General features: G+C 45.5%; 1 protein-coding gene across 1 annotated transcript in view; it reads left to right on the forward strand.

The window, feature by feature from the left end:
- The window catches only part of ZNF469 (zinc finger protein 469), a 365,046-nt gene that overhangs the window by 193,937 nt on the left and 148,596 nt on the right, over nucleotides 1–22,513 (forward strand). Inside the window, exon 10 of the mRNA XM_019491171.2 lies at nucleotides 10,355–10,469. The gene's annotated coding sequence lies outside the window, so the exon portion shown is untranslated. The remainder of the gene's footprint in view (nucleotides 1–10,354; nucleotides 10,470–22,513) is intronic.

Here is a 22,513-nt window from a genome sequence, read left to right on the forward strand (position 1 = left end):
CATAGAAAGATGTTTTTACCCTTTTTATTTTTATTTTTTTAATAAAAGGATGATGCTCTGATTTGGCCGGATGCCAATCAGGAAATACCAAAAAGCTGAAGATGGACCCGACACAAACAGACTAACCAGCCTCAGATGTCCCTTCAATATTGAAATATGGAGGCTAATAAGGAGCACATGGGTCTTGCAAATAATGAGATTATTAACAAATACATAGAAATAAAGCTATTTGGCTGCATTAAAGAAACACACTTAAGCCACCACTTTCAGATGGAGTCGCTTAGTCCTCTCTGATTTTCCTTGAACAGGCATATTCTCCAGATTCCCTGTTTTTGGCACCGATGCTATCTGTAGGCAGCACGTTGTGCAGGTATGTGTCCTGTGTACCTCTCTCTCACGGGGAGATCTAAGGAGAGACGAAGGATGGAGGTATGCGGCGAGACTCAAGTCAGCAGGACGAGAAATGGCAAAATTCAGATCGCTCTGTGGAGCGATGAGCTTTCGGTGGAAGAGAGACAGAAATATGTGGCATTCATTGCTTGATTTTTTTTTTTCATCTTCTGACCTTGTTCCTGCAGATGCTACCTCGGAGTCTGGAGATGCTGGTTGAGCTCTTTAGACGTCTATCCAAGCATGTCAATGAGTGACCCTATCTTCAGAAGTGCCCACCAATGTCAAACCCCACTGATGAGGGAAGTTGTAGATGCTCAACAGTGTAAAACACCAGGCCATGAGTTTCAGTGCCTGCTTAGGATGAAAAGAGTCTAATTTTAGGCCCTGAAGCTTGAAAATGTTGGGTTTTAACCTCTGCATCTAGAGCCTCTGTGCCTGGCCTGGCCATAAAGAACATCCTGGGAGAAAATGGACCATTTTGCCAAACACAACAGGGACCCTTCAAACGGACCTAGTAATACAGCTGGATAGCTTTTCAGAGATGCTCTTTGCAGAAGCCTTAAATCTAGCCTCCCTCCCCTATTTTAGCATGGGCACTGACCTCTCTAAAATCTGGGCTGGAAGCTTCCAAGCCATTGTGAGCTGATGGAGCCGAATGGGAGCCCAAGAGAGAAACACCATGTGGTTAGCATTACACTTCTGACACAATAGAAACTTTTATTAGCAGTTTTCCATTGTGCCACAAACTGCAAACATCATCATTACATTTGCATGCTTGAAACCATCCCGGAGAATGGCTTTTTTCTTTAGAATTGGCTAATTGCTTTCATATTGCATTAGCTTGGCATTTCGACTGGGATAGGAAAGGTGCAGGGAGAGTACAACAGCTCTCTTGTTATTAGGGGCATTCTGCTTGCCTGACAGTTCAATCTGGAAAGAGAATAGAAGAAGCCTTATAGTTTCATAGGATGCCAGTAGTGGAGGTGAAAGTGAGCAGTATTTCTTCTCTGGGAACCTACTGCCCTTGTCATGGGGCCAGGCAAAATCAAATCCATTCCTGGCCATAAAATAAATAATAAAGACCTAATTTCTCCTTTGGGAGTCACTGAAGGGTTTGGTTTTTTGCTTTTTTTTTAAAAAACTTAGCTTTGTGGAGGCCATGGAGCTTAGAAAAATTAAGGTCAGGGATTAAGAAAAAAAGACAGGAGGAAGATTGGGAATTGTCTTATTTGTCTGTCTAGAGTAATGCTTCCTTTGCCCTGGTTGCTGTGCACTTAGATTGTTCTTGGACTTAGCTTGCAAGCCCTTTTGGAGAGCCAACTTTTGCTTCCGTGTTTGCACCGTGCTTTACTTGTCCAACCATGACTTATCTCAGAGGTGCTTCTGCGAAGCAAATGCTAAATAACAAGCAGCACGGTACCAGTTAAGTCACCTGGGGCGCGTCTACATGAGATGCTAGACTAATTCTACTGTGCATTAACGCAGCATGGTGAAAGGCATGCTAATGCGCAGTAGAATTAATCTACTGTGCATTAGCGTCACGTAAAAGATGTGCGCCGGCGCTACTGCGCAGTAGTGCTGATTACAGCGCATGAAGTTAGTGGCTGTTATTGCAGGTACTAAACTTAATGCACGTGCAGATGTGCCCACTGTCAACCATGTCCAAGGGCTCTGAATCAGGCTTGCAGCTTCCCTGTGCTTGCTGCGCAGTGTGGCTTTAATAAGAGCTAGCTGGCATTTTGTGAAGGTGGGAAGCTTGCAGGTAACCAGTTCTATCCATTCTTGGCTCTTCCTCCAAAAACATCCATCACAGGATGGGGTGAATAAGGAAGTTTTTTTTTTCATGATTTTTAGAAACCAATGAGTTAGAATCATGCAATCATAGAAGATATGGGTGGAAAGGAGCTCAGGAGGTCACATGTAGTCCAACCCCCTACTCCAAGCAGGACCAGCCCCAGCTACATCATCCCAGCCAGGGCTTTGTCTACCTGGGGCTTTAAAACCTCCACAGATGGAGAGTCCACCACCTCTCTGGGTAACCTGTTCCAGTGCTTTACTGTTCTCCTAGTGAAAAAGTTTTTCCTAATATTCAACCTCAACTTCCCTTGGTGCAACTTGAGTTAGTCTGGTTGCCTTCAGAAACATGCTTTAGCTGATGCCAATCTCAACCCCAAGCTCTTTATCCCTCACTGCAGTCTTGCAAACCCTCCCTCTTCTTGAAATACATGCTCCTGGGTTATCTCTTGAGTGGTAGCAAATAGGAAGAGGGGAAAAAAACTCCCGAGTTACCTGCGCTGGGGTTTTGTGGCAAGCACAAACTGTGCATCCAGATTCCCAAGCCTTTTAAATAAGCTACAGGCAGAGTGAGGCAAATTTGGACTCTGCTTGACTCCCGGAGGCCACCTGAACCTGTCGTGCTGTTTCCAAACCATGTCTCCAATGCAGAAGCCACGGGGGAAATATGAGCTCATCGTGTACAATGCAGAGGTCACCGTGGTGCTGGCCTGTGGAGTGTATATTTGTCCATTCAGCCTGCACAAAAAGACTTCATGGTTTGTTCCCATCTGGACAACAAATGTGCTCTTGTGCGGGGACTATATTTTGACCTTTACTCACTTTGTTTAGGAATGAGAACAAGGGCGGTGTGTAGCATGTATGTTGAGGACCTCCTGACAGCGAGGGCAGTGGGCTGGGACTGCAGATTTGGGGGGGAGACTTGGCCAAGATGTGGAAAGATACCAGTGAGGTTGGGGAAGAGGCAGCTTCCATTTGAGGAGGGGTTTGATGAGCTCTGATGTGCCTGGTAAGCTGTGCACAATGTGCCCCTTCATCCCCGCAGAGCGAGTGTCGTCGGGAGACGAGGCGTGTTTGTTATGCATCCTCCGGTTCGTGGCGCCCATTGCACGGATCAAGTCTTGCAGTTAATCTGTTGCTCTGCAGACCGTGAATGCTTGACCACCTGATTCACCAGCGATTAGCACAGATGGGCCGTTGCTTTGGGTTCAACACCCAGTGGGTAGCTCCATGGCGCTCTGGGGTCGGCAGGTTAGGTGCAACTCCCTAAGTGTCTCCAAGATATCTTTAAAGGAGTCAGCAAATAGGAAATTAGTATGCATTCATGAAGAGTGTGTCAACTGCATCCATGGTTCATTGCTGAGAAGCACAGCCCTGCTCCTTACCTCTCCCCCGCTCTGGGGTTGTCTCTGATGGACTTGGGGGCAGCCTCGAGGGCCTCATTTCTGGGTCTGGTGCATGCAGAGAGGATGCACGTGACTGGGGCGTGCACCTCTCAGGGTCCCTGCAGAAGCATCAGAGGCGTGCACAGAGACCCCCGCACTGCAGCTAGTGCCGTGCTTCAAAGTGCGGTGCAAGCCACGGCTTTTAACAAGCCATCCATCATACCTCTCTCGAAGTAGATTTGGGGGGGCTTTTTGGATCGGCATTCAAGATGCACAGACTGGGAGGGCCTGGATCTCTGAGCGGGTAGACAACATCTACCTCACATGACCTTGAATCGGGCTGAAAAGCCGTCCAAGCTGCTGACCCGCGGCTGGTGCGGAAGGATTCAGAGGATGGTGTACAACCCCTCTTGTGCTCTGTCCAGTGCAATGCCATGAGTGCTTGTCTGTAGGGAGAGGCAATCGGGACTCGTAGTAAAGATGATATCTTTTATTAGATCAACAAGATTTTTGCAAAAAAATTCTTTAATTGCAAGCTTTTAATTGCAATTGCTTGCAATTAAAGACATTTTTTTTGCAAAAATCTTGTTGGTTTAATAAAAGATATCATCTCTACTATGAGTCCTGATTGCCTTTTGCTCTAGACCAATACGGCTACAACCTGGGTACCTGTCTGTAGGGAGATATTTCTGCTGGATTTTCTGAGAGCCATGAGCAGCATATGCTCTGACGGCTGAAGATTGATCATTATCTTGTCATGTTTCCAGCTAATATGTCTGGAAATTCCCCTACCTATAAATTCTCATTTATAAAGATACCTAACTTGCATCTACTCCCGCCCCCCGGCGGCTTTTTGAGTCTGGCCTGGAACATCTGGAATAGGCGGCGAAGGGGTCGTTGGTGGCTGGAGCAGTATACCCAGAGGGAGGAATAAATGCATCTCCCACCTCCTGCCTGGCATCTTAGTCTAAGTGCTTGGAAATGAATTATGCAATGGCATGTAGTGTGTAGCAGCAGCTACCTACCCCTGTTCTCTGTAGCTGGAGCAAATGAGTGGTGAGGGATGGAGAAAGGCTTATCCACGTGTTGATGCTGCCCTTGCCCTGGATGACTGGGGCTGGTGAGTGGTGCACAAGGAAGCTACTAGCCCTGCAGAGTTGGAAGGAAGCTGCTGAGGAGCTGTGATTTAGAGATTTCAGAGTCCCGGTGCCTCTGAGAGTGACTCCTGGGCCCAGCCGACAGATTGAATTACAGGTTAGAAACATTTCTCCTGATCGGTCCTCACCTATGCCCAGGCAGCCAAAACTCTTGTGCAGGCTTTTGTCACCTCTTGCATAATCCCCCTTTTGTCACCTCTTACATAATCTGGCTTCCTTGACATTCGTGCTGCCTCTTGAGATAAGCAAAATGCAGCTGCTAAGCCCACCTTCCTTCCTGCTGTGGGGCTGTATGGCTTCCCTCTCTGACTCCGTCTTCTGGTCCCTTTTGTTCGGCGTACCCAGCGCATACATACCCTGCATGTCCAAGGCACCTTCATGACCGTGCCCCTCCCTGCTCATGCACTCTTGTCTGTACCTCTCACCTGCTTGACCTCTCTGCTCTACCACCAACATCTCTCTCATGCCCAGCACTTGCTTTCTGTTGCATATGTCCCTGACTCCTCCTGTGTTGTTGCTTATACATGAAACACCCTCTCTGAACTGGTGTTTAAGGCCATCATCTATGTGCACCCCCTTCAGTTGCTTCTATCATTATGCCTTCAAGAAATGAGCCCGTGAATAATGGCTTGAGGCCCAAGCAGTGAGCAGGAAAGTACTGTTTTTTGATTAACTAGGATTGCAATTTGCATATGCATATGTGTTTTTAATTGTAAGTATTTGATTACTCCCCTCGCATTTGTGGTGCTGCTGATCATCTCAGATCTCTGGACTAGGGACAGAAGTTGCACATAAACTGGTATAAGTGATCAGAAACCGGTTCAAATCTGTAACACAACAGAAGTTCAGTGTGCATAAACTGCTTTCAAAGTGGCTGAAACCGGTTTAAATGTTAACCTGGATGGATATAGTATCAGACTTAACTGATTTAGGTTAAATCAGTTTATTGAACTGCTGTTCCAGATCCCCTCCAGATTCAAGTTAACTCCAGTCTTCCAGCATCCCAGGATGCTTTGCACCTCCCTTGCAAACCTCCCCTTGCGGGGTGGGCAGGCTAGCCTTGGCCCAAGCTGTCTGCTCCAGACAAGCAGGGAGGCGTGTTCTAGCGCCCCCTGGCTTCTGGCCTTGGCCACTGCAGGCATGTGGCTGCATTTATGGAATCAAAAGTAGTTGTCTGTTCACTTGCTTATTGGCTCAATCTTAGATTAACCTGCGAGGATTGAATGGATTCAGCTTCAGGCTTTTTGACTGTCTGTCCTTAGCCCTAGAGCACAGGCTCTGTCTTCCTCTGTGTTTCTAGTGGCGCAAGACCCTGAGCTTCATTGCAATATATAAACCCTTATAGGTTAAAGCTGGAGTCACTTCAGGTTTCTACCTACCTAACTTAAGCCAGGCTCCAGGCAGCAGTCAGAACTATGGACCTGGGCTGGTTTGATTGACTTCTTGGATCGGGTCCGTTTTACTTGCGTGTTTTTCTGTGCTCGCCCAAGGTTTTTGTGGAGGGTGCTTCCCAGAACTGCCTGGGAATGCTTCTGCTTCCAAAAACAAAACTTATCATTTAAATATATATTTTTTAAAGCCTTCCCTTTGTAGATTTCATAACAATATTTCATTTTAAAATGTGTGGGGGGGGGGGAACCCTCTAGTTTGAAGCCGAACATTTTTATCACTATCCCTTTAAGTAAAATTTGGACTTGGCAGAAGGATTTTAGAGGCTGTGGCTTTTGACTTGAGCAGATGGCTTTAGTTAGGGCAGTTTCAGTGGCAGGTTTCTGGGATGCCGAATCTCTCTCTCTCTCTCTCTCTCTCTCTCTCTCTCTCTTCCTCTCCCCCCGCCTTTTTTTCTGTAGTCAATAAAGCCATTGAGCGAACCTTTAATAAATAAACAGAAAACATTTTCAACAGACAGTGGGATGGAAAATGACTCATAGGAAAACAAAGTATAAAGTATACTCTAGTATTAGGTATTACATGTGTCGAGTTTCTGTTTTGGGTCCAAGAATGCTGTGGTTTTTCTCCAAGGATTATGCCATTGTGGAATAATGTCATTGTGGAGTATTTGGTCAAGATGAGTTGATCGAGTCTGGTGGTTACTTGCAAATATATATCTATGTACTTTTCAGAGTTTGGAAAATCTTTGACAAGCAGTTTTCATGAGACGGCAGGCAAATTGTTGCCATCACTCTCCAGCCCTGCCAAATACCATGCAAATTGCTGGAGTCATGCTTTCTCTCTCCATTCCTGTTGTTGCCTGGGGACCTATTTGTTCCCTAGGGGTGGGATAGAAATGTTTTGGGGTGTGATCCTTCAGCAATCACTGAAATGATTAGATTTATTGAAACCACGGGGACTGGTCCCATGTAGGAGGGTGGAAGGAGCCCCAGGTGTTAATGCGAGTTGGGGGGAAAGGTTCCCTGAGCAATAGAGCCAAAGCAGGGAGAGAGAACCTGACCTTGGCAATGTGCATGGTATTTGGCAGGGCTGGAAGCTGTAATGCCCAGGGGTCTGTTTGTCAGTCAATTGTGAGTCTCTTGAAAAATGAGCCTCCCCTGGCTTCGTTCGGGAGTTTGAGCCTTTCCTGTCAGGGTTTTGGCATAGCATGTTGGCCCACTTCAGCATCTTTCACCCAGGGATCTCAAAGCAGTGGGAAAACCTTAATTAATGAATTAACTCTTGCTCTTCCCCTGTGATTATTAGTGTCAACAGTCAACCCAGGCCTCCTCTTAGTCTGATTTTACTTTGTTTAAATCGGAGACTGTAGCTGTTCTGAGCCTCTCTGGGTAGGGTGGGATATCAGTCTAAATAATAAATAAGCCTAGCAGCCCATTGGTGTAGCTTAAGACATACCAATTTCTACAACCAGTGGTACATATGGGAGAGATGTGGACTGTCCTGCTTTCCCCCGATGTTTAAATAAGTTGAAGATTAGAAGGGGGTGAAAAAAATCAGGTACAGTAAAGTTTGGTTTCCAACTTCTCTGCAGGAAAAAGTATCCTTGCTGACTATTCAAAATGTTGTGTAAATCATAACTCTGCAATTGCTTTAACCAATTCTCAGCTATTCTACCTGTATCCTCAATGTGCTACAAAGACCTGACAGGGGTTTGACAGCCTGGGGCTAGTACAAGGCAAATTATCGTCAAGAGTCATTAAACTATGTAAAGGATGTGTCGAGGAAAAGGATTACACTGTGGGTTCTCTCTTGGAGTCAATGAAATATTTATTGTTCATGGTTTCCCTCTTTTTCAAACCCCGAAATCAAAAATCCTTGAGTGGAACAAGCTCTTTTGGTTGCAAAGGGCCTGATGTTCAGCTGTGCCTCTGCAAAAAGGATGCAAAGTAGCACATTAAATTTACGCGCATGCGCCTAAGTGGCTAATTGCATGGGCATTAGAGCCACAAGTGGCCATTTCCACTTGCAATAATCAGAGTAGTGAATAATTTTGCAGTTAGCACTTCTAAACTGCAACTAAGACATGCCTTGGAGCTTCTGAACTCAATGGAGAGGGTGGACAAAGGATAAGAGGGGAAATGGGTGCAGAGAGTGGCAGAGACTTTTGCCATAGGTACAGCAGGAAAAGAAAAGGCAGTCCTCATCTCAGGTGTGTTTTGAGGGTGACATTTGATGGAAGACGTTTGGGGATGTTTGTGTGTATTCAAAATGAGGGGAGGGGGTTAGTTTTATTGGCTTTCCGTCTGTGATTTTTTAGGGTTAGGGAAACAACTGTGGTTTATCCCTTTTTCCTACCAGAATAAGACATTTACAACATGTGTTAAAGATGCTCTGGAGAAGCCGTCGTTTAGTGCAGAGTATAGATTGAAATGATGCATATAATAAAATCAGGTAGAGTGGCAAAATCAGCTTGTGATTCTCATGCTTGCAGAGCGACTTCCAGTTGGCTCATCTTATGATGAAAAGGAAATTATGGGGGGTAAAATTCTGTCAAATTTGATTTTCCTGTTATAGCGCAACATACTGAATTTTAATGGGAAATACTGGGAAAATCCCACCTGCTTGCAAAGAATATGGGGATGGTATCACAGAAAATAATCTCCTCCCCCCCCCTTGTTTTTCTTGAAATGTGTATCAAAACCAGAAATGCTGAAAAAGAATTAGTCAAATTAAAGCAAATGTTGACCGGCTTTATGATACGAGGTATTCCTACTCTTTCTTCTTCCACCCCAGCACACATGGGCGCACTAGGAAAATGCTGAATGACCTCAGTGGTAATTGTGGTCACTCCATACTTTTCTCTGCTGAGTGATAGGTGTGTCTTGGACAGATTGGGAAACCAGGGAGACCGCAAATCAGCCAGTACGTGCTAAGGAGTTGCTAGTTGCATCACATCACCATGTAAAATCAAGCATGCAATCTATGATGCATTTATTTTTTACAGGTCCATTGGCCTGGAACTAAGCTCATTGCAATCTAAAGCTTCCAGGCAGCTCAAGTCTGCATTTCTATATATACATATAGACTTGGGAAGGGGGAAATCCTGGTCTCCGTTCACGTCGATGTTTTAAATGGATTAACTAAAAAAGTTCTGCAGGGTTTTCTTAATTGGTACGCTTGAAGAATTACCTGTAGGGCCTGCTAGAATCCATTCTTGGTTGACTGGAGCCTCTTTCCCCCCTATTAGCCATGACAAGAAGTGTCCAGTGGTCTGGAAAGGTACCCACGTTGTCAAAAAAATGACACTCAAGTGCCTTCAGACTGTGCTGAATGTTTGCCCCTGTCTGGGTAATGCAGTAGCCAGAGGGAGGGTTTGGTCTGGTGTCCTCTCCTTTGACATCGCAGCAGTGGGAATGCCACGGAGGAGGTGCCTTTGCTGTCTGATGAGCCGGGGTTGGGAATAGGGATGACGTGAGATACTCCTCAGATGCCCCAGAGGGACTGAAGGGAGCTGAATCAAGCTAAACTGGGTCAATGGGTCACCCCACTGCACGATTCCTGAGCGTAGATGAACCTGGAAGATGAGACATTTCTGACGGGAATATTTTTCCCCTCCATCAAACCGACTTATTGTTCCCTCTACTCATTTTATTGAAACGTGTGAATTTAGTGCCTGGCTGACAGCCTTGGAAAGCAGTGGGTATTATTTATCCATCAAACTGGTCCAGGCTGAGCCTGGGCATTTCTGGCTTGTTATCGTTGCATCTAACCCTTATTGGGGCAGGGGTAAGTTCAAGGTAGAGGGATGAGCGTGACCCAGATGTAATGGAAACGAAGATGAAGAGGGCACCTGGCTGCTGGGTGTCAACAATTAACAAAGCATCTCAAAAGAGCCACCAACAACCATCAGATGAGAGCACCTTTTGGTCTGTAGAGGTTATGCTGGGATTGAGTCTACTGCTGAGAGTTTCGTGGAGGTCTCTAGAAAGGGTCACGTCGGGTTGTAGTCTAGAGAAATAGCATTAGCACAACTGTTGCAAGAGCTATTTCTTCTGCTGCTCTTACTTCTTTACTCTTTCCTTCTAAAACTTTCCAGGCTCTTTCCCCAAGTTGTGGTGTAAGGTAGTAATGGGAGTAGAGTGATCAGCAAAGACATAGAGATCAGGGTAAAATCACCTCTATCTTTTTACAGCAGCTTAAATGAAAGCGCTAACACGCCCTGTCTTTCTAAAGGTTTCAGGCAGGAGACAACGGCCCAAGACAGCGACGCGAGAAGCAACCCGGGTTAGCTTCTTGCTCTAGGCTCCGGCAAGGCTGCCCCTCTGCACGTGTAAGAGTTTAACCAACGGTAAGAAAATTGTTCCTTATTTCCCCTTTCGTGGGCATATTATCTTCTACACACGCTGTGCAAAATGTTTTCTGTGTCGCTGTTGCATGCTCTAAGCCAGGCCTCCGTGGAGCTGAAATCATAGGGAAGCCTGGGAAGCTTAGGTCATAAGCAAGGATTCAATGGTGACTTCAGTGAGCTTTGGGGGCTTTCCATTTATCCCATAATAACTAGACCTTCTGTGCCAGGGACACACTGTACACTATGAATTACTCTGTGGTTATTGCTGAGGCTGGTGTTTGCCGCAGGATTCGGACAGTCTGAGAGCGGGTGGTGGTGGTGGTGGTGGTGATGGGGGGAGTTTGGCTACTACATTTCAGTGTTGTTCCTTTGAGTTTAAAAAGAGCTTATCGTTTCATACCCGCCCCTTCCAATGTCCTTGGTACAAAGCACCAGCCTCTTCCTTCTCAGGAAATGATCTTTGCAGGGCTGGACCTGATGATCTGGTGAGGTCCCTTCCAGCCCCTGGCTTCTTCTGAATGAATCTATAAATCTGAGCACAGCGCTCTAGACCCGCTCGGGCAAAATTGTGGCCTGAAGCATGTGTCTGTGACCGAAAGCCACGGAAGAGACCGACCCCCCGAGTAGATGCTCACGCTCGCCAAGATCATGCAGGATCGTGCAGTTGCTGTACCAGCAAGTTTCTCTTTCTCTCTCCCTCTCCCCACCTCTCCAGACCTCTTAGCTTGCAGCAGGTTGCTGAATTAAGGATGAGTCGCTTGGCAATTTGCTACACTTCTGCTTTAAAGGGTGCCGCTCCTTCATTCAGCAGTTTACGGTGGCATTGTGGATGGATGGATGGATGGATGGATGGATGGATGGATGGATGGATGGATGTGTGTACATGCATATGCATTCACATGAGTGTATACACGCACATCCAAGATGGCAAGCTCTCATCTTTGGCTATTTGCTACACTTCTGCTTTAAAGGGTGCCGCTCCTTCATTCAGCAGTTTATGGTGGCATTGTGGATGGAGGGATGGATGGATGGATGTGTGTACATGCATATGCATTCACATGAGTGTATACACACACATCCAAGATGGCAAGTTCTCATCTTTGGCTATTTGCAACAGTTCTGCTCTGATGGGCCCAGTTTGCTGTGGCATGGTAGATGGATGGATGGACGTTTGTGCGTACATGCATATGCATTCACATGTGCATGTATACACACACATCCAAGACGGCAGGCTCTCATCTTTGCAGCATTATGTTCCTTACCTCCTTGCAAAGTATCTGGGTTTATCACAACAGAATCTGTGAACCATCAACACCTAGCAGATGTACTGGCGTTGCAGGCACTTTCTTCCTTCATAGGGCCAGATCTGTACATGGAAAAGAGTTTGTTGTTGGAGTCCAGGAAGGGCCAGGGAACCAAGCAGTGTTTGAATTGGGGATCTCTCATAAAGAGTAGGCTCTGCAACATTTCATCTCACAGTTTGAGCAGGGTGTTTCTGAATATGTGTTTCTGAAAATCTTAGCCCTAATATGGTGAGGACTAAGAGTGTAGAGTTAGGGCATGACATAAAGCCTAATACATTTGTGTGTGTGCACGCACATGCATGGATGTGACTTAAAAACAATACCTATACCTACACCTACCCCCAGCTGCTTAAGCAGAGATTGTGTCTTTCCAACTGTATACATTGCTGGCTTGTTTGGAGGTATAGCACCTCATTTTAAGATTAATACTTAAAATGGCTTTCTTAAAGGCTTTCTTAAAAGTCTCTTTGCGATTCAGTTTACATTGTAGGATCCTAAGTATCGCAGTCCAGGGACATTATAAAATAATAGAAAATGAAGGCTAAGGAGGTCACATCTAGTCCAACTCTCTGCTCAGACAAGTACATCATCCCAGCTAAGGCTTTGTCAAGCTGGGCCTTAAAAACCTCCAAGGATGGAGAGTCCATAACCTCTCTGGGCAACCTGTTTCAGTGTTTCACTACCCTCCTTGTGAGAGAGTTTTTCCTAAAATCTAACCAGTTATGATTCTCAATTTCCCTGGACAGCATAAGTCAGGAATAATTCAATGGTCTTCCATGGAAAACTGGCATAAATGAACACAGATCCAACCCAATAATCACTTATGCTCACAAAGCAGCAGATGTAGGGACAGCATTAGGCTCCTGAATGGGTCATTCATCATCCTTTCTTGCCAGTGACTTCTTTTATCTGTCACACGGGTCTACACGCGAAAACTGCAGCCCCAAATTGGGTTCTGCGCACAGATCCCATGTTCTTTAACATGCAAGTACCTCCAGCAACATGGAAACGTCCGTCGTCCAAGTTATGTGAATGTGAGTAGGATGCGATAGCGTGTTTCCACAGCTCTCTGGCTTTTTGCCATTCCCCTATATGTCAAAAATAAAATGCAGGTGCCACATTAAAGCCGCAAGTGGTTATGCATGTCCAAGAAAGAAACCTATCCATTGGGACTTTTGGAAGCTGGAACAGAACCGCTCTGTAGGAAAGCGAGCCAGTGTCAGAGGGGATGAATAAGCGGAAGAGTGCAAAAACCTCATTTCACATTTGTGTTTTGTGGCATGCGTCTCTTCCCCCTCCCTGCTTCGGCCATAACGGGACACTGGGACAGCCCAAAGTTTGACCTACTTTATTCCTTCCTTGTTTTGCGTCTTTGTAAAAAAAACGGCATCGTTCCTCGCATGTTGTTTTCCAGCTGAGAGTCTTTATGGCTGTTTTTTCCTGAAGAAAAAGGAAAAAAAAAACCTTCCTCTAATGCTAGGAGCTCAGGCTTGTGAGCCGCCTTCCCGTAAGAAGTGCGTGCTTCCCAGTATTTCTAGGCAAACCTACAATAACAAGCTGGAGTGTGAAGCCCAGGACTAGCGAATAACTCGGCAGTGAACCAGGGCGCGTTGTCTGAGGCTCTTGACCAACATTGCCATAAAACTTCAGGTCTCAAGAGCAACCCTAAAATAACAAGCGCAGCATGTGAGCCTGCGATCAAGTAAAAGGAAACCCGGTAATAAAGAAACATATTTCACTCTTGAGCTTCCAAGGAAGTATAATTAACGTGAAAAAAATGTTATTTAATACTGATGAATGATACTCTGGCACGATCATTAATCAAGTCTAATCATGGAAACCTTTTTGGGAGCAGACGTTGCATTGGCTGTTTCGATTTCTCGTGGAAAACAAATTGCTTCACCGTTTTCTGCTAGGGAGGGCGCAAAGTGGCAAAGCATGCTGCTCGTCTCTTGACCCCCTCCCGACTTCTGCAAAGTCCGGTGGGTGCAAGTGTTTTCAATAGCGTGAAGGGCCTGGTCTGGTGTTTTCAGGAGGATCTCAAAGAGCGCTTGCCTGGGACCTGTAGACACCTCTGAAAATCACAGCCCCAGTGTATTTAAAATGTATTTAAAACCGACCACATGCATTTACAATCCAGGGCATATCAAGGTTCACTTCAGTCTTGGACTGCATGGAAAAAGAGTCATTTTCCCTTGCTGTCGTGTTGTCACGAGGGGGGCGGCCGTTCTGCGATGGGTTGGGAGGGAGCTTTGCGATAATTGCAGTGGTGCAGTGGGACTCTTGCACATGCATGTCAAGAAAATAACTCTTTTATCCAGTTTGCAGGTGGAAGTGTGCCTGCCACCACTGCACGAACAATAAAGGGACCAAATCCAATTGAGAACAGTAAAACTTGGCACTTTGGGAGGTTGGGATATTCTCATTGAATAACCTCATTGAAGCAGCCAGTCAGCACGGCAAAATCCATACAGTCGGCGGACTTGGCCAAGCGTAGATACATTTCATGGGAAGTTTGTCCAAAACATTAACGAGCTCATACAAGCCTTGGCACGCTGGGATTAAGTTTGCAACCTAAACGATGCTGTCATGCTGAGCACAGAGCACCTTCACATTTTCCAAAGCATAGAAGAGCCCCATTTCCTCCACCATCATATCCATAGCTCAGCTCCGAGTCCTGCAGTGAGTCAGGACCCCTTCCATGGTGATCAGTGTTTAGATCCAAATTTGTCACTGAATTTTGTTGATAATGTGGGTGTCTGCTGGAACAGACTCCAATACCAAGCTGTCTCCTAAAGACGCTTCCTGAGCATTCATCTTCACCCAGATTTACTTCTCGTAAATGCACGTGGTTCAGTGAGTAGTGGTGCTTTCGGTCATCCATTCTGGATGACTCAATAGCCAAAGAAAGCCTTAATGTCCAGAAGCCTCATGGACACTTCACCGATACCAGCCTCCCATGCTTACCAATAACGAACAGTGCAGATCCGCACATCATGGTAAGTCAAACTCTTGTGCTTTATTTGCGTGCGTGCATGTGCGAACAGACACGGTCAAATAGCAATCAGGTTCCAGGAAGGATTTATATAAAGGATGAAAAAAATATGTTACTTTATGGGGTTGGGGCAGGGAAAGGGTGGAGGTATGTGCGAGTGACTGCATAATGAGTGTAGACAAGGTTTTGGGGGTAAAGCTGCCATCCTTTATTAGGCCAACTTAAATATTGTAATTTTACAATCAGGTAGAGCAGCAACATCTTAAAATTTAAGTTGGTCTAATAAAAGATAGTGGATTTACCCCAAGAACCTTGTCTGCCGGTGTCCTTAGACCAACACGGCTACACCCTCTACCCCTGCATAATAAATGTGAAATTCAATAGCAGAGACAGGCAAGCCACTTTCTTCCGGCAGATGTGATGGGTAGATGTGATATCTCTTATTAGACCAACTACGCAGTTGGCAAAAAGTGCTTTGCAAGCTTTCGGGCACAAACGCCCTTCGAGCAGAGCCAGAACCTTGGATTATCTGTTTCAAACATGCAAGTCAGTATACAAGGAACAATCTTCAGTAGATTTAGTAGCGTGAAAGTTTGTGTCTTGTTTGATTTACTGGAAAGCAACAGAGTTATGGACAGCTGAGAGCCTGGTCTTGCATCTGGGGCTCGGGGGCAGCGGATGTCCATATGCGCAAGGTCTATGCCCTTCAGCGCGCAGGTAGACTTCATCCATGGGGTTCAGGAGCAGCCTCTGCCTGACCCCTGGCTGCCTGCACAGAAGCATGGTCAACTTATACACTAACCACAGCACGTATTAACACACTTCACGGTGGAAGTGGGACTGGAGCGCAGAATAAGAAACGAGAGAAAAGAAGATATCTATAAAGTGGTTTGTAAATCCTCCGGCCACTGCAGTAAGATTACTGATCCATGACCCCTGCTTGTATCCTCCAGAAATGGCTATTGGGTGTCAATGGAGCATTGAACTTTGCTTTCCCCATCCCATCCTCTTAGTCTTTCAGATAACTTCTGTGCCGTTTAAATTTCTATCTCGATTTTCCCCTTCTAGTAGCTGATGACCTAATATATTCATAATCTCAACACTTTGTCTTCTGTTTATTTAATGACTGTCTTGTTCTTCTATTTGATTAAGTTCCTCTGCGTCTGGCTGTTTGGTTAGCATTAAGTTCCCTTTCTTTCGGGAAGTTCATTTCCACACCACTTTTTCCCAGGCGTCTTCCTGTAAGCGAGGAGTGTAGGTTTTGATCCAGGCTTTTTTTTTTCTTCTTCTTCTGTTTTGCAATTCTCTGCTTTTTTGGCTTACGAGACAAGGATTTCTATTCTAAATCTCAGAGCACTGGGGGAAAAAATACCTTGGAACATTTTTATCTGATGTAAAGCAGAAGAGATCCTGGTGGGAATGGTTGCACAAGCGATGAGCTGAGATTTCTGACTACCGTGCAAAAGGGCCGTGTGATCTTGTCTTCTCGCCCTATGTCCCCCAGGCTTCTCTGCTCCATCCTCTAGTTTTACCCTGTATTACACCTGAATGATGAGCTCTCTGCAGCAGCGTCGTTTTTGGTCCTTTCATGTTTTTCGGCTGCTAGCGGGGTCGAGGTCTTCATCTCCATTTGGGACTGATGGTATGGCTGTCATGGAAATAATAAAGAACAGTTATTTCAGTATCAACCAAAATGCTCAGATTGGAGGGGAATCCAAATGATAATGCAGGGGGATGAATGAAAATAATGCACTGCCAAAGCTTTGGCCCCCACCAATGTGCTGGGAGAATTATCTTATAGATTGATAACACACACACACACACATGCATGCATGCACACACATATAGATAGAGATATATCTCTATATAGAAATATATATAGCGTTCTCTCTCTCTCTGATTTTTATTTATATATATATATATATATATATATATTTATATTTATATATATAAATATATATATTATACATTTTTATATATATATAAATATATATATTATACATTATATATATATATATATAAAATGTAAATAAAAATATAAAATATATATTTTATATAGATATAGATATAGATAGATATATATAAAAAATCTGTGGAAATTATCCCAGCACATTCCCAGCCATGGTGGGGGGCCGAAGAAATATATATTGTTTTGGGTCCTAGAGCATGTTTTTGTGCAAACACCGAGTTGTGTGTGTGTTGGGGGAGGAGGGGGAGGCAGTTTTAACAAAAGTTGAGAGCTGGATTTAAAGGCAAGGGGGCAAGGACAGGGTCAGGAGCACCAGTGAGGAGATGGTGGTGGTGGTACTGGTACCCTAATATCTATAGCTTGTTGGTAAGGACCACTCCCTGCAAATTGGGGCGCTGGGTACAAGATCCTCAACTCTGCCTGATTTTGGAGCAAGGGATTTAAACAGAGGTGCCTGATCTCTCGGGACCAGGCCCGACCCTGCTCGCTGGGCAGGAGGATGGTCTGGAGTGGCGTGCCTTCAGTCTCTCCTGTTGCTGCTGTTCAGCTTTGTATGAATACTTGCATAGTCCTTGGATCAGGGACTGGGACCGAGAGTCCCATGTCCCAGGAGACCGCCCCAGCCAAACCTGCCATTGTGGCTGTAGGATATCAACTACAGACTCATTTCCTCTTGCACGTGAATCTGCTTGAGAAATCCAGAGGGTTCATTCTACTTGATTGCAATATCCCTTACGTTGTCTTGCCAGGTTTTATCCAGCTGCAAAATTCACCCCATTGAACCTGAATCACAAATAGGTTTCCTGGAACAGCATGTATTTGCAAACGAGCTGTTCACTAGAAACAACATTTGCCCAGCCCCATTTATAACTCTGATTCAAAGAGCCCTACAGCCTTGAAGAAATCTGGCTCTGAATTATAGGCAATTCTGGAGAATTTTACAGCAGTTTCTCTCTGTTAGATTAATGGCTAGTGCTGAGCTGGCATTGGGCTAAACGAACAAATGCGCTGATTCAATGTGGTAATTGCTCCGTTTCTTCGATTAAAAATGTTGCTCATCTCCAGTGACATCCTGCAAGCACTTTTACTCTGGGCAGAATGGCTGCTGAAAACATATGGAAAATCCCCTCAAAAAGAAGGGGACCAAAAAGAGTCACGTGCGTCTCAAGAACTGCAGGAAGCTCAGGAAAGCGAACAACATTGAACCGAGTATCTCCTGCTACAAAACACACACTTCTTGTGCAAAACCTTCCCTTGGGAATTTTTGCAGAGTGTAGGAGCCCGTTAGTTTTGCCCAAATCTGTTGAAAAGTAGGAAAGAATCGGCCTTGTTCAATGAATAACTGAGCAGCATCACTGAGAAGAAAACCTCCAATAAGAGAGTTGCTTTGGACTCCACTTTGTTTTATGTTCTATATAATCCAGTTGAATTAGGAACATGATCAAATATATAGACATGCTGGTACCTAATTGTCACGTCCCTGGTTTAGCCACTGAGCTTATAAACCATTAATATTTCCTCCTTGTTTAAGCATGGATCTGCTGAGACAGAACTGCTGCAGCACGGTGACTATTATGTTGATAGAAAGGCTTATATTTGTTCCCCAAGAAACTCTCATACTTGTCCCCCAAATTGTCTTGCTCTTACAAATACCCTGTACTTGTACCTTTGCAGCTGCACAGTGGCGCCGTTTAGCCCTTGCTCCTCAGAGGTCTAATGCAGGTGCAAAATTGCAAATGAATACTTGCCTGTGGCCTTCATCCGCATAGCACTTAAGCACATGCACTTAGGCACTTAATTCAATGGGACTTAAGCTAGTTCTTAAAGTAATGCTTAAATGCTTTGCTAAATGGGACTCTTACTATAAGGGCACGGTGTTCTTCTAGTGTAAGTAGGACAGGAGGCTGCACCACTGCTCCCTGAATAGGATTTTCTTGCATTTTATTTTTGCACCCAAGTGCCTGACTCATGCAGAGATCAGTGTTTAGCATATTTAAACATTTGCTGCTCTCACAGGGGGACAGGACATTCCTGTGACTGTGTGGGAAGCTGGAAGTTTATTCAGACAAAGGAAAAGGGGAAAACAAGGCATTTTAAATCATCTTCACTGGATGCAAGGTCCTTTAAGGCTTTAATTGTCCTTATCCCATTGCAAGGTGTGGCAAAGCTCCTCCGGGTTTTGGAACTGGTGGGTCTGGTTGGCTGAGCCAGCTTGGTGCAGAGGAGCACTGAAAATTTAAGGTACGACTTCTGCCATATGCTCTGCAAAATGTACCTCTGCAGAGTGTGGCCGACAGCTGGAATCACTGTGACCCTTAGCGAAAAGAGTTAGGCTTTTCTCAAACTACACATTGGGTCGTCATTAAAAAAAGCAAACAAAAAACCAACTAAGGTTGGGAGACGTACAGTCTGAGCTATTTAAGTCCAGGGGCTGTGCTTGCAAAGCGATCTCCCTTTCATTCGCTCCACCGCTCATGATGCTCCTTGCCATATCCTTCCATCGATAATGAGCTGCGTGAAGGGAAATGAATGAAATCTTGGCCTTCTTCAGAATCAGGTGTGAACTCCGGTTCGTTGAAAACACGGCCCGGTTGTTGTAGCAACCAAAATGCTGCCTCCGAGATGCAAAGAATAGGCCTAAAATAGACCCGTCGACAAACCAAGTGCATCCGGTTGTCACAGTGACTGGAGGCGACCTGGTCGTATTTGAAATCAAACCGATGAGTTGAGTGTGCACACAAAATACGGCGGCTGATACCATCCGGATATGACCCTGTTGCTTCTAGGGGTGCAATTATCTGCTCCAGTGTTTGGTCCCTATGGTCCCGGAGCCGTTGAAGCATGATTAGGGGTGAAGTGGGAGGTGCTGCCCTTTCACCGAGCTTCCCAAGGTGTAGGTTGGTGCAGGATGCAGCAGTCCTGCTTTGGGTGGGGGGAAGATGCCACGTTTTGAAGCCATGGGGCAGTCCTCCAAAAGGGAAGGTAAAAATACAGCTCCATCCAGCCATTTAAGTCCCTGTTCCTTAAAGCTTAATGCAACAGAAGAAGATACCCAAACAAGGCCAACCATCGCAGCTTTTGCAGCTGGGAGAGGCAAAGAAATCCTTCCAAGAGCCAGCCTGAAGATCCTCTGCTCTGCATGGTTTCCAAAACATCCATGTTTCTTCAATTGACACCTCCACGCTGAGCCTTCTCCCCCCGTGCCCGTCCCTAAAGACCCGGGCGTCCCCTGAAACGTGCTCCTGGAGCCACGGGCCCGGTGTGCTGTTAACTGTGCACTATCGTGATCGGCCTCAGGCGGACTGTGAGTGTGAAAGCAATCAGGACTCGTGGTAGAGGTGATCACTTTTATGAGACCAACTAGATTTTTGCAAAAAAAAAAATAAAAATCTTTAATTGCAAGCTTTCGGGTGCAAACACCACGCATCAAATGCATCATGCACCATGCATCAAACACCAACATCATGCATCGGAGAAAAGATTGTAAAAGTTCTCCTGGGTAGAAATGAAAGTTTGTGTTTCATAGGAGAGTCAAAGGTAGTAAAATCCCCTGCTTGGAAAAGTTCATTTTAGATCCAGATTAGGCTCAGAGAACAGTTGGAATAGTCTGCTTACCTCGCAGTTGTTTGTCGGTAAGCAGGATGTATTCATATTTCTTTCCAGTTATGGTGTTTCATATTTCCCAGAGGAGAAGATCAATGGGATGCTTCTCTGGGCAGGTCTGCGAGCATGAGGCATTTGAGACTAAGCCACGTGGAGGCTTTGAAAGCTGGCTTGTTTCACATTTAGATGCCAAAGTTGAGCAATCTCCTGGGACAAATGAATCCGCACTGTAACTCCCTTGTGCTCACCAAGGTTGCCTCTGGGCTCTTGAGTCTGCAAATAACTGTGCAAATGCCATCGAGGGCTTTGCACGAGATTCCCGGGATGACGTGCCTCTGGCTGATCCCGGAGCACTGCAGCAACAACTGTTCACATGGACTTTTCCTTCCCGGAAACTCAGAAAGGTATGAAAACCGAAAACCAAGCCTGGAAACATGTCCAGACTCTGTTAGAATCCAGATACCAAAATGCTGATCGGAGAAGGAGATTATCAGATCTTCCCATTAGCGTTAAGCAAGAGTTATCTCCACTCAACATGCACCGAAGCTCTTAGCGGGCCCGGTTCCCACCACAATCGATGCTCTCCTCTGTTCCTGGATGGGAAACAGGATAAAGACCGTCGACATTTGCAAGTGATATTCCTGCCTAGGATTCACCGTGTGCTTTATCAAGAATGACTTTTGAAAACCTTGCGTAATGCAGAGCTGGTAGAGCAAGCATCATTTGGTTTCAAACTCTCTGCCCCAACAGAAAGGGAGGTGTACTATAGTCCAGATGTTTCCAGCACTGATATCGTTCTGCGTGGACCTCGGATGCAAAACGTAGCTTTAAATTGCAGGCAGTATTGCAAGCCTTTGGAAGGCAGCAGCGTTAAAAGACCCAATAAAGTTTTGAAAACTTTTGCTGGAGTGATAGTGATAGGCTGTATCAATGAATCTATCTGCGAGCGTGTTTTTAATCCATAATGAGTTGAATGAAACTCATCCATAAAGTCAGCAAGCTGGTACGACCAACTAGCTGTATGCAGCCTTCTGTTGTGCAGACAGCTCTGGACCGTTTAGCAAACTATCTAGAGATTAAAATCACATTGGAAACCGTATTGAAGAACTAACAATAATAGACCCACCCAATATGGTGGCAATTCAGATTATTCCTTTGAAAGATCCCTGGGTCTTTACGAGCGCCTGTAATGCATAGGAAGTTTAATGGAAACTCGATTTAAACTCTTCTTCAGGAGACACTCCAATAATGGTTCATTTTTATGGAAGTGTCTCCATTACTGCTGCTGCAGGTCAAACGGCCTGAATGATCTCTCCAGCCAGGAATCGTGGGGAAACAGTAGGCTTCACTGTTCTCTGACTTTAGCCGCCGTTTAAAAAATCAACCAGGCATAGAAACTAGAAAAGGATTTAGAAACCTGACAGCAGTCAGGTGAGAACTGTCAGCTCCTGCCTGTACCTTTACAGCGATGACAGGTTAGATAGCAGCTTTTCCTAATTGCAGATTTTTTTTACTCCTCTCATTCAAGTTCACCAAGAGGTCAGTGCACTTTGGGTTTTGGGGGGGAGGGTTTGCTTTTCTATTCTCCCAAGTTGTAGCTCATTTCTACATTAAACCATAAACCTGGTGTGGGACCCAATAAGAGACTCACCTCGTATAACGAATTACCCTTTCTTCCATGCTCTAAGCCGCGGTGTGTGTCAGGAGATGACATCCAGAACTCACGTGTGTCGCCGGGGCAGCTCAGGGCTTTAAACAGCCTGTCTGTCACTTGTCATCCCAAGGATTAAGATTTAAAGTATGTATGGATTATAATGACAGAAAGAAGCAAGGTGCTGGCATGGTGTGTAATAGCAGCGTTCATCCTGTGGCACGTGTGCTCCAAATGGCATGGGTAGCCTCCATGTGTGGCAGGCAGCAGATGGGGAAAAGGGCAGGGAGCCGAAAACGGAGCAGCAGATAGGGTAGGGAGCAGAAAATGGAGCAGCAGATAGGGTAGGGAGCAGAAAATGGAGCAGCAGATAAGGGCAGGGAGCAGACAATGGAGCAACAGATAGGGCAGGGAGCAGAAAACAGAGCAACAGATAGGGCAGGGAGCAGAAAACACTTGGGGAAGTTGTGGGGCCAATTCGTGGCGCACCTGCCAAGAAGTTTGGCCCCTACTGGTCTATGA

The sequence above is a fragment of the Alligator mississippiensis genome, chromosome 10 (genome assembly GCF_030867095.1).
Source record: "Alligator mississippiensis isolate rAllMis1 chromosome 10, rAllMis1, whole genome shotgun sequence".
Taxonomy (NCBI): domain Eukaryota; kingdom Metazoa; phylum Chordata; order Crocodylia; family Alligatoridae; genus Alligator; species Alligator mississippiensis.